This window comes from Heptranchias perlo, chromosome 2 (assembly GCF_035084215.1).
Source record: "Heptranchias perlo isolate sHepPer1 chromosome 2, sHepPer1.hap1, whole genome shotgun sequence".
Classification (NCBI taxonomy): domain Eukaryota; kingdom Metazoa; phylum Chordata; class Chondrichthyes; order Hexanchiformes; family Hexanchidae; genus Heptranchias; species Heptranchias perlo.
Window position 1 is genome coordinate 63,538,496 of NC_090326.1, and position 12,010 is coordinate 63,550,505.

Sequence of the window (12,010 nt, forward strand, 5' to 3'; positions counted from 1 at the left end):
CTCCATAACATCACCTAAATGTGGTCCTGCCTCAGGCCATCTGCTGCTGAAAGCAACATCCATGTCTTTGTCACATCCATCCCTGACTATTCCAATGATCCCCTGGCCAGCCTTCCATCCTCTACCCTTCATAAACTTCAACTTACCCAAAACTCTGCTGCCTTTATGCTAACTTGCATCAAGTTCTGCTCACCCATGTGCTCACCGACCTACATTGGCTCCAAGTCCCCCAACACTTCCAATTTCAAATTCTCATCCTCGTATTCAAATCCTTTCACGGCCGCGCCCTTCCCTATCTCTGTAACCTCCTCCAGTCCTATAACCCTCCGAAAATTCTGCATTCCTCCTACTCTGGTCTTTTGTGCATCCCCCACTCTTTTTGCTCCACCATTGGCGGCCATGCCTTCAGCTGTCTAGACCCTTAGTGCTGGAATCCCCTCCCTGAACCACTCCGCCTCTCTCTCCTTCTTTCAGATCCTCCTTAAAACCTACTTCTATGACCAAGTTTTTTGTCATTCCTCCTAATATCTCCTTCTTTGGCTCTGACAATTTTTGTCTCATTACACTTCTGTGAAGCATCTTGGTATTTTTTTTACATTGGAAGACCTATATAACTGCAAGTTGTTGTTGTTACTTGACTAATACACACACCCAATTTCACTTAGTACCATCACTGACAGTAATAGTTTACTGCATAAGTGGAACAAATGGGTAAATGTCAGTGGGTCACCATAATTACTACCTACTTTCAATTTTATCTTTTTTGAAGGCGTATTACCTTCCAACGAAGGTGCACATCTCTTTTTTGTTACTGTCCAGCAGAGCCACGTAACTCCAGTCGCTGAGACAGCCAAGTGGTGTGCAAAGTCTCCTGTTTATAATCCACAAGCATCTCTCCTATATATCTCTTACCAAGATAAGTTATGCTAAACCTTGATAAAACAGGAAAATTATGCTAAACTTTAATAAAACACTGGTTAGGCCTCAGTTGGAATATTGTGTATAATTCTGGGCACCACACTTTAGGAAGGATGTCAAGGCCTTAGAAAGGGTGCAGAAGAGATTTACTAGAATGGTAGCAGGGATGAAGGACTTCAGTTATGTGGAGAGAATGGAGAAGCTGGAGTTGTTCTCCTTAGAACAGAGAAGGTTAAGGGGAGATTTGATAGAGGTGTTCAAAATCATGAATGGTTTTGACAGAGTAAATAAGGAGAAACTGTTTCCAGTGGCAGAAAGGTCTATAGCCAAAGGATACAGATTTGAGGTGATTGGCAAAAGAAGCAGAGGCAACATGAGGACTTTTTTTTGACGCAGCAAAATGTTGTGATCTGCAATGCACTGCCTGAAGGGTGGTGGAAGCAAATTCAATAGTAACTTTCAAAAGGGAATTGGATAAATACTTGAAGGGAAAAAATTTACAGGGCTATGGGGAAAGAGCAGTGGAGTGGGACTAATTGGATAACTCTTTCAAAGATCTGGCACAGGCACGATGGGCCGAATGGCCTCCTTCTGTGCTGTATCATTCCATTATTCTATGATAATCGTACTCAAGTCTAATCAATAACCTATTTAAAATCACACTGCATGGCCAGTGTTTGCATTTTCTTTTGCAGGTTTTGCAGTTGCATTCAGCTTATCTGTTAGACATGACAAAATGTTACCTAGAAAAATCAAATAGTAGGCACCTGTGCAGCAAAATCCTCTTCAGAGCAAATAATAGTGCTTCCAGGAGATCGTTCCCATATAGATTTAACTTTCACACCATTATTTGGCCTAACTAAAAGTTTAGGCTGTATATAGTGACACCACTATTCCCGGCCAGAATGGAGATGATTGGGTAATTTCCCCGTCAATCACACCAGGAGACTGCACTGCTGTAAGTGACTGTATTGATTTTACGCACATAATTTGTTTTATGTAACTATCCTCCATTCATTGCATTTTGCTGGAGAAATTATCCTGTTTTTATCGGGAGATGTTGCTGTAGTTTGTAGTTTTGGTCATGAGTTCTCTTAGAGACTCTTTTTAAATAGACTCTGTTTGCTGTTTACTGAGTAAATAGACTTTGTTTGCTGTAAAATAGACCTTGTAAGTCCAACCCTGCCTCCAAATCATTGGCTGACACAGTTGTGTCAATAGACATTCTGAAAAGTTTATTCCACGTAAGATAAAAACTATAATACTAACAATATATTAGCATTTTTGCATAATGGCAATTCCTGTTTTCAGAACCTACCATTACCTATATAGGACAACACATATAGATTGGAATGTTTATAAGACAGTAATATATCAAGGGACTCAGATGGCATCATGAATTGCAACCGTGACTCTCAAGTGGATTAAGATCATCTGAACCCTGAGATGTATTCTGTCCTTGAAACAGTTTAATAATACACACAGATGGAGCTCATAGGATGATTTATTCATTATTTGGTGAGACTGTTTTGCTAGTGAGAGGAACCATTGCAGACAAAAGAGGATGGCACATTACTGCAGCTGAATCCTGTGATTTGAACTAATGTGCTGCTGTACCTCATGATTTAAATTGTAATAATCACAACCCATATTACAAAGGAATAACATTTCTTTTAATTATCAAAAGGTTGTGTGCCTATAACATTTTGCAAATAAAACTCTTCACAATAGTTTGAAAGATATGAAAAAACTATGTAAGAGTCTAGAGTCCATCTGAAGCTGAACAGCGGTACTTTCATTCCACCGAAGAGCTACTTCTCCCAATCCCATCCCATTTTATGAAAAAGGTACCTAATTCTGGTATACTCTCCCTTGTACTTTGCATGTAGTTTAGCCTCTACATCCCTTTCTACCTCACCTCCTGTGGTTGCTGGCTCATACTCACCAGCTGCCCTCTGTATCTCATCAGACGGTTATTCCTCATGTGCAAGTTTGCAGTGAGTGTTGGTGGGCTATTCAACTCTGGATGGCATAACATCTGAGCCTGATTATCTGCACTGGGGATATTGGATAGCAATCACGAGTGAGAACCCAGACTAATTTCTTCCAACTCAGCACAGGATGTGCTGAGGCCAATTATAGTGTTCCAACTGCAATGAGCTAATTGGGCAAAAATCAGGAATTGAACCTCAAACCTTCTGGTTTGCATGGCTTAGTACTACACCAGATGGTGCCTTTATCCATTAGGTGATTGTGGAAGTTGAATGTGGTTTTTTGATTAGAAGAATATTTTAAATAGAGAATTTCCCTTAGCTATCTAATTGCAGTAACTGCCCTGCCTCCATTTTTAGCACTATTATAATATATTCCTGAAGACATGTCGGGAATAAAAAGAGGGAGAAAGTGATTCACCTTCATTGTGGCTGTCTCATTCCTTGAATTGATTGTTCACATATTTCCTCCTATTTTTAATTCTTCATAGTCTAACTATATCCCATGCTTCATGCTGGTGGCAGGGCTTTTAAGCAATATGGGGGGAAAATCATAGGATTCTCACACAACTGCATAGAGAATTAAATTTCTAAGAAAAACAATACTCCAGCTGGAGAATTAGGTCTATCGTAAAAGCACATGGAGAATAAATGAGTGAATAAGATTGTTCTACATATATATTATAAACACAGATGTGTATTTCAAGTCAGTAACACATCAAGTAGTTTTTGACGATGTGGAAATGACTCAGACTTTTCCCTAAATCAAAAGCAAAATACTGCGGGTGCTGGAAATCTGAAATAAAGACAGAAAATGCTGGAGAAGCTCAACAAGTCAGGCAACATCTGTGGAGAAAGAAACAGTTAACGTTTCAGGTCGAAAACCTTTCGTCGGAACTAGAAGATATTAAAAGAGTTAAAGTGTTTGAGCAAGCACAGAGCCAGGGGAAGGGTGGGGGGGGGAGGAAAGAAAAAAAAGGGAAGGTCTGTGATATGACGAAAGGGATGATGGTGCAAGGCAAGGAAGGTGGTAATGGAACAGGTTAAGAAACAAAAGATTGATCAGGAGTAGCTGTAAATGGCAGCAACAGAACCATTACCAGCACAAGCTGACCAAAAAAATGGGAGCAGTGCTTATGATCTGAAGTTATTGAAATCAATGTTGAATCCAGAAAGTTGCAACGAAAGATGAGGTGCCATTCCTTGGGCTTACGTTGCGCTTCGTTGGAACAGTGTAAGAGGCCGAGATCAGAGAGGTCAGAGTAGGAGTGGGAAGGGGAATTAAAATGGCAAGCGACCGGCAGGTCAAGGTCACGCTTGTGGACAGAGTGGAAGTGTTCAGCAAAGCGATCACCCAGTCTGCGTTTGGTCTCGCCAATGTAGAGGAGATCACATTGTGTGCAGCGAATACAGTATACTAACTTGAAAGAACTACAAGTAAACCACTGTTACACCTGGAAGGAGTGTTTGGGGCCCTGGATGGTGGGAAGAGAGGAGATGAAGGGGCAGGTGTTGCATCTCCTGCGCTCGCACAGGAAGTTGTTCAACATAAGTACAACTTATTCCCTCCAATCTTGACTTTTTTTTTCTCCCCTTGTCCAGTCTCTTCATACCTACATCCGCAACTCTTCTGACACCCTCCACCACTTTAACAGTTTCCAGTTCCCCGGCCCTAACCATCTCCTTTTCACCATGGATGTCCAGGCCCTCTACACCTCTATCCCCCACCTGGATGGCCTGCGGGTCCTCCGCTTGAACGGAGGCCCAACCAGTCCCCATCCACCACCATCCTCCTCTGCCTGGCTGAACTCGTTCTTATGTTGAACAATTTCTCCTTTGACTTCGCTCACTTCCTCCAAATAAAAGGTGTTGCTATGGGAACCTGTATGGGTCCGAACTATGCCTGCCATTTTGTGGGATGCGTGGAACGTTCCTTGTTCCAGTCCTACTCAGGTCCCCTCCTTCACCTTTTTTTCCGGTACATTGATGACTGTATCGAAGCTGTATCCTGCTTTCACCCTGAACTGGAAAATTTCATTAACTTTGCTTCCAATTTCCACCCTTCCCTCGCCTTCACATGGTCCATCTCCAACACTTCCCTTCCCTTCCCTTCCTTGACTTCTCTATCTCCATTTCTGGGGATATGCTGTCAATCAATATCTATTATAAGCCCACCAATTCCCACAGCTACCTTGATTACACTTCCTGCCACCCCGCTTCCTATAAGGACTCTATTCCCTTCTCCCAGTTTCTCTGTCTACGTCGCATCTGTTCCGATGATACCACCTTCCGAGACCAGTACTTCCGATATGTCTTCCTTTCTTCTCAACGGAGGATTCTCCTCCACTGGAGTTGACAGAGCCCTCAACCGTGTCCATCCTATTTCCCGCACTTCTGCCCTCACCCCTTCCCTTTCCTCGCAGAACGATAGGGTCCCCCTTGTCCTCACCTTCCACCCGACCAGTCTCCACATTCAACGTATCATCCTCCGCCATTTCCGCCACCTTCAGCGTGATCCCACCACCAAACACACCTTCCCCTCCCCTCCCCTTTCAGCATTCCAAAGGTACTGCTCCCTCCGCAACACCCTGGTCCACTCTTCCATCACCCCAAACACCCGCTCTCCTCCCCATGGCACCTTCCTTTGCGTGGTTTATTTGTACTTCTTTCAATTTAGTATACTGTATCCGCTGCACACAATGCAGACCCCTCTACACTGAGAAGACCAAACGCAGATTGGGTGATCGCTTTGCCAAACACTTCAGCTCTGTCCGCAAACGTGACCCTGACCGGCCGATCACTCGCCATTTTAATTCCCCTTCCCACTCCTACTCTGACCTCGGCCTCTTACCCTGTTCCAATGAAATACAATGTAAGCTCGAGGAACAGCACCTCATCTTTCGTTTAGGCACGTTGCAACCTTCCGAACTCAATATTGATTTCAATAACTTCAGATCATAACCACTGCTCCCATTTTTTCGGTCAGCTGGTGCTGGTAATGGTTCTGCTGCTGCCATTTACAGCTACTCCTGATCAATCTTCTGTTTCTTAATCTGTCCCATTACCACCTTCCTTGCCTTGCACCATCATCACTTTTGTCAGTTAATCACTCGTGCCCTCTACCCTATCACAGACCTTCCCTTTAGTCCTTCCCTTCCCTCCCTCCACCACCCCCTTTCCCTGGCTCTGTACTTGCTCAAAAATTTTAACATCATCCAGTTCTGACGAAAGGTCTTCAACCTGAAACGTTAACTCTGTTTCTTTCTCCACAGATGCTGCCTGACTTGCTGAACTTCTCCAGCATTTTCTGTTTTTATTTCAGACTTTTCCCTTGTTTTCCCTCAACAAGTTACTCCCTTATAATACAAAGGGTATGCTATTCCCCTATAACATACAGTGGAAAATCCAATACCATTTCAGTTAAAATCACATGGTACAGTAGTATTTCAACTCAAATTACATGATTTCATTGCTGTACTCTTCTATCCATTATTTTGTGCCATGAAACCCAAAAGTGGCAAAGAAAGGCCAACAGAATAACCCACTTCCAAATTTCACTTATATATTCCATTGAAATCATGTGCAGGTGTATATTTCAAGAATTACACATCTCAGGTTTCAGATTTTGTCAATGTCACTTTCAATTTTTGATGTCATCTAAGCTCCTCAATGTGAACAGCTTCACAACATGCCCCAGGCTATTTGCTATCTTAGATGTAGTGCAAATAAAGAGCCTGACATAAAGAGAGAGCAAAATTAAAGCAATTTATAACAATCACTAGACCCTGACTAAAATATACGATAAAACTACATCATTTTTTTCCTTGCTAATTTCTCCCCCAAAGGGATTAATTCCTTGTTGAGAGTTGACAGTTCCATAATTGCCTGTCACTCTACAATCCAAATAGCCCTTGTTCATGCAAGTAGCCTTTATAGGGAATATTGGCAGGTTATTTGACTGCAGGGGGCAACACAGCCAAGTCCAATCCTGTCCTCACCCAAAATTCCACATTTGCAAACTGTGTCAGATTGCTGGATAATAATCAGGAGCAAGAATACAAGCCAATTTTTCTTTTCCTAACCCAGGGGCACAGAGGTCAGCTGTAGCACCTGAATCTTCCTTGGCTGAAAACAAGTAACGCAGCACGGATCAAACCCAGATGTTCCTGGTCCGTATGCCTGAACTACTCACTGACCAATCAGAAGGGCCCCATCTTGTATTTTTTTGAATTCATAGAATCGTACAGCATGGAAGGAGGCCATTCGGTCCATCGTGCCTGTGCCAGCACCTTGAAAGAACTATCCAATTAGTCCCTGCTCTTTCCCATAGCCCTGCAAATTTTTCCCCTTCAAGTATTTATCCAATTTCCTTTTGAAAGTTACTATTGAGTCTACTTCCAAATTGTTGAAATTTCACATTCGAGTTCATATCTTGTATTACCAAACAATTTTTCAACAATTGCACCAATTCAGTATTATGGCACAGTTATTCCGTTAGGCTTTTTTTTTGTCTGATTACACTCCTGTAAAGCACCTTAGGACATTTTACTACATTAAAGGTACGATACAAATTCAAGTTGTTTTCTGTCTCTTTTTGGCTTTCATGTCAGGTAGGATACTGCAATCAAATGATGGAACTTGAGGTGAAGTATGATTGTACCATGTGATTTTAAATGAAATGGTATTGGATTTTTCCACTGCATGTTATAGGGAATATGGTTTGTATTATAAAGCAGTAACTTCTTGTGGTTTCTTATCATTTCAATCCCACAAGAGAAAAGTCTGAGTTATCACATCATCAGAACGATTTGATGTGTTACTGACTTGAAACATTTTGCAGGTTCTGCAGTTGCAAGGTACAATTTTACCAGGATGTTATTACCCTCCATACATCGTATGAACACACTGCAATAATTCAGAACTGTGTGTGTTTTACTTTACACCAAATAAGTGTCAAAATTCACATATGGAAATAGGATTATCATGTGAGAAAAGCTTAACCATCTCCCAATTTATCTGTCAGTTTATGGTAACATAAAATATAACAATATTTATTTTGCTTGCAACAGAATTCCACACTGTTTTAGCAACATTTTAGTTCTTTTTACTTTTGCTTCCTTTGTTTAGTGTGAATATCAATCTGATTGACACACTGGTCTACACCATAACGATATGATGATACTTGATAAATAGTACACTTCCAGCAATATCGGGCTAGATTTTGCTGTCAAAATAACAGTGAAGCTAATGGCAACTTCAGAAGAGGGGCAGATGCGCGGTTAAATAGCAATATTCAAAAGTTGCTGTCTGAGTTGTGCCGCTTTGCCATTAGCTTCACGAAAATGGTGTTTCGCTGTCAGCCTCACCATTGACCTGCATTGAATGTCATGAAGTTGCTGTATCTGCGCAGTAGATACAAATTAAACTTGCCACAGAAAGTTAAGTCTTGTCATTTCAAGCACAAGTACCCTTTTAAAGATGTGATAATTGTTAATTACTATCAATCAGCCTCTCTGACACTGAAAATTAATTGTTACAAATGTGGAGTCTCATTCCTTCAGGTATTAATTGTTTACAAAAATGTGAAATTTAATTTTTTATTAAAAACATTTCCTTTGTCTCTTTTTTCACTTTCTCTTAATCCAATCTTTCTTTCCCTCTCTTTAATCAAGTTCCTGTGCCTGATTTGACATTGAATTAATGCACTCTAATTTACACTTACTTTTCAATCCTTCAATCTGATTGATTGCCCTGTTTACTCAGGTCCCAGATACCCTGTTTCCCTCACTGCACCATTATCAGCTCATATTCAGCAACTTAGTGGGCAAAAATGTTTTCAGCTGAAGGGTGCAGGGGCAAGTCTAACTAATCGCAGACACCATTGGATGCCCTGCTACAGCAAAATCTGGCCTATGCTTTTTTGCCTTAAACCCAAGCAAGATAAATAGGATATTTATGTAATCATTCACTCAAGAAAAACTCTACACTACCACCCTCACTTACGAAATAAATAAGTTGTTAAATTCAGAAATAGGGTAAGTTTCAGTCATGATAACTTGACTTCACAAAATAAAAAGCCTATGCACTGCAAATAAATGTGGACAATATACTTCTATTAATAGAAAGCCAGCCTAATGCATTCGCATGCCGAATTCTTAGCTATAATCTAATCCAAATAAAAAAGTTTAAAACTTAGAAGTACTTAATTAAATCCAGATTAAACATCTCAACAGATCCATATCTTGAAATTTCAATATAACCCTTGTTACCAACTCTCCCAGGAAACATGTCTGAGATCAGTTCCAAACAGCAGTTTTCAGATAGGCCCAGGGGAGTAATTGAAGAGTCAAGCATTTATAATCATAGAAAGTTACTGCACAGAGGAAGACCATTCAGCCCATGTCCATGCCTGCCGAAAAAGAGCTATCTAGCTTAATCCCACTTTCCAGCATTTGGTCCGTAGCCCTGTAGGTTACGGCATTTAAGTGCTCATCCAAGTACTTTTTAAATGAGTTGATCCTTTCAGGCAGTGAGTTCCAGACCCTCTGGGTGAAAAAAATTCTCCTCTGCTCCCCTCAAATCCTTCTACCAATTACTTTAAATCTATGCCCCCTGGTCACTGACCCCTCTGCTAAGAGAAATATGTCCTCCCTATCTAGTCCCATCATAATTTTATATATCTCAATTGAATCTCCCCTCACCTCCTTTGCCCCAAAGAGAACCACCCCAGCCTATCCAATCTTATCTCACAGCTAAAATTCTCCAGCCCTGGCAACATCCTCTTCTATCTCCTCTGTACCCTCTCTAGTGCAATCACATCTTTCCTGTAATGTGGTGACCAGAACTGTACACAGTACTCAAGCTGTGGCCTAACCAACATTTTATACAGTTTTAACCTCCCTGCTCTTATAGTCTATGCCTTGGTTAATAAAGGAAAGTATCCCATATGCCTTTTTTAACCACCTTATCTACCTGTCCTACTACCTTCAGGGATCTGTGGATATGCACTCCAAGGTCCCTTTGTTCCTCTACACCTCAGTATCCTCCCACTTATTGTGTACTCCCTTACCTTATTTGCCCTCCCCAAATGCATTACCTCACACTTCTCTGGATTGAATAATCTCTGATATTCGAGAATTGATTACATCATCTCTACGTACAATGGAGTTGTTAAACCCCATTATTTGCTGGAAATTAAAGGTCAGATGACAAAAATTCTATTAATAAATGGACCAGATAAAGATGAGGCATAGGTAAGTTAAACATCTTTAAAAGTTTGATATCAGGCATGCTAATGGCCCAAAAAGTATAGTTCTCAGCACCTATCTTGAGAAATTATTTTTCCCTTCATTTGCATTTTAGTTGACTTTTTGAATAAGGATCACCACATCCGAATGTAAGGCAGCAAACATCGTGCCTATTCACAAGGGATCAAAATCAAACACTAACTATAGACCAGTGTCCCTATTGGTAATTATGTCAAATCTTAAAGAAATCATCGTAACTAAAAGCTGTTGCAACATCTCAAGCACAACTTTGCTATCTGATCTCCAATTTGGATTTAGAGCAAATCAATTGATTTTCAGGCTCTCAACTTTGTGGTCAAGAAATGGTGCAATTCTCTCAATGGGTAGCACTGAATGAACCAAAGTATTGCCCATTTACAGAGCTTTTGATAAAAGTATTGTACAGCTAATTTTTTTTGTGTGGCATACAGAGTTAAGTGCACATTAAGACTTCCTGAGGATAGGGTCATTTTGAGTAGCCATTCATTCTTATCCTAACACCCATAAAGGATTCATCAGGGAAGCATACTTGGCCCAAATTGGATTCTCTTCTTTATCAAAGACCTGGTCAATATCAAAAACAACCATATCTTTGCTGACTAATCTCTGCTGAGCGATTAAATCTTACCTGGAAAGTGGCAAATGAATCACTGCTAATATAGATATAATTGGGGCAGTGGGTGTACAAATACATTATCCTCAGCACAAAACATAGCAAGTCAAGAACTCTGTTTAGGAAGATTGACCATTGCTATTACTATAACACCGAAAGGTCGTGGCTAAAATTTCAGTCTTCAAGATTACGACTGGAGTTCACAACTACATGGTTGCTCAGACATTCAAGCCAGACTTTCACATTTATGGCAAAAGCACAGAAGTTGCTGCTGCCACACCTCAGAGTTCTGTAGCCACCCAGAAAACACTACAGATTGATAGCAATGAAGCTTCAGATGCTGTTCCTCCTGCTTATGGAACTCCCCGATCAACTTGCTACAATGTTCCTTGTACACAGAAGTGCAAGTGTAGAATTAACTGTAAATTGCCTAATAATTCCCCACATTGCAGCATTTCCAATGACCAATAGAGTGATATTAGAGAAGCATTGGACCTTGTAAGTTATTTCTAACTGAATTTGCTATAGTACTCAATTTTTGTTTTATAAATGCATTCCCATACAGAATAGGTTTTCAAACTGCATCCCTGGACCCTAGGGGGTCTGCAAGGCCATCAAATTCCTGTTGGTCTGATTTAAATCTCCTTTCCGTCCGCTTGTATTTGTTGACTTACTGGCATGTTACTTTTCTGTTGCTGTATACCAATTTTTTTTTAAAATTCTGCAATCATAGCACTGAGGGGAAACACTTATGGAGGTTAAGACCGTGGGTCCCAGTGAGTACATCAATGGTTCCAGGCAATCACCACACGCAATAGTTTGAAAATAATACCATTCAATAAGTTTCCAATCTTAACCACAGTTTCGGTTAGGTGCCAAGTGGGGGATACTTCATCCAAAGAGGGGGACAACAGAAGAAAAAGAAAGGAAAAGTCAATCTACATCTATGCCTTATACATCTCCTGAAAGCCAGATTAAATGCTGCATAATTGGAGGCTTTGGAATGGTCACTTGTCCACCCTCTTGAATGGGACATGGCATTAGTGAAAGGGAAAAATAAAATGAGAGGTGCACGTTTGTTGGTATTTACCTTGTTTAAAGACACTCTATTAATATTCAATAAAAGACTTTCTACAGTGGCATATGGAAAAATCAAAAACTTTATTTAAAATGAACATGTGCCTTAAGGACACACAAAAATT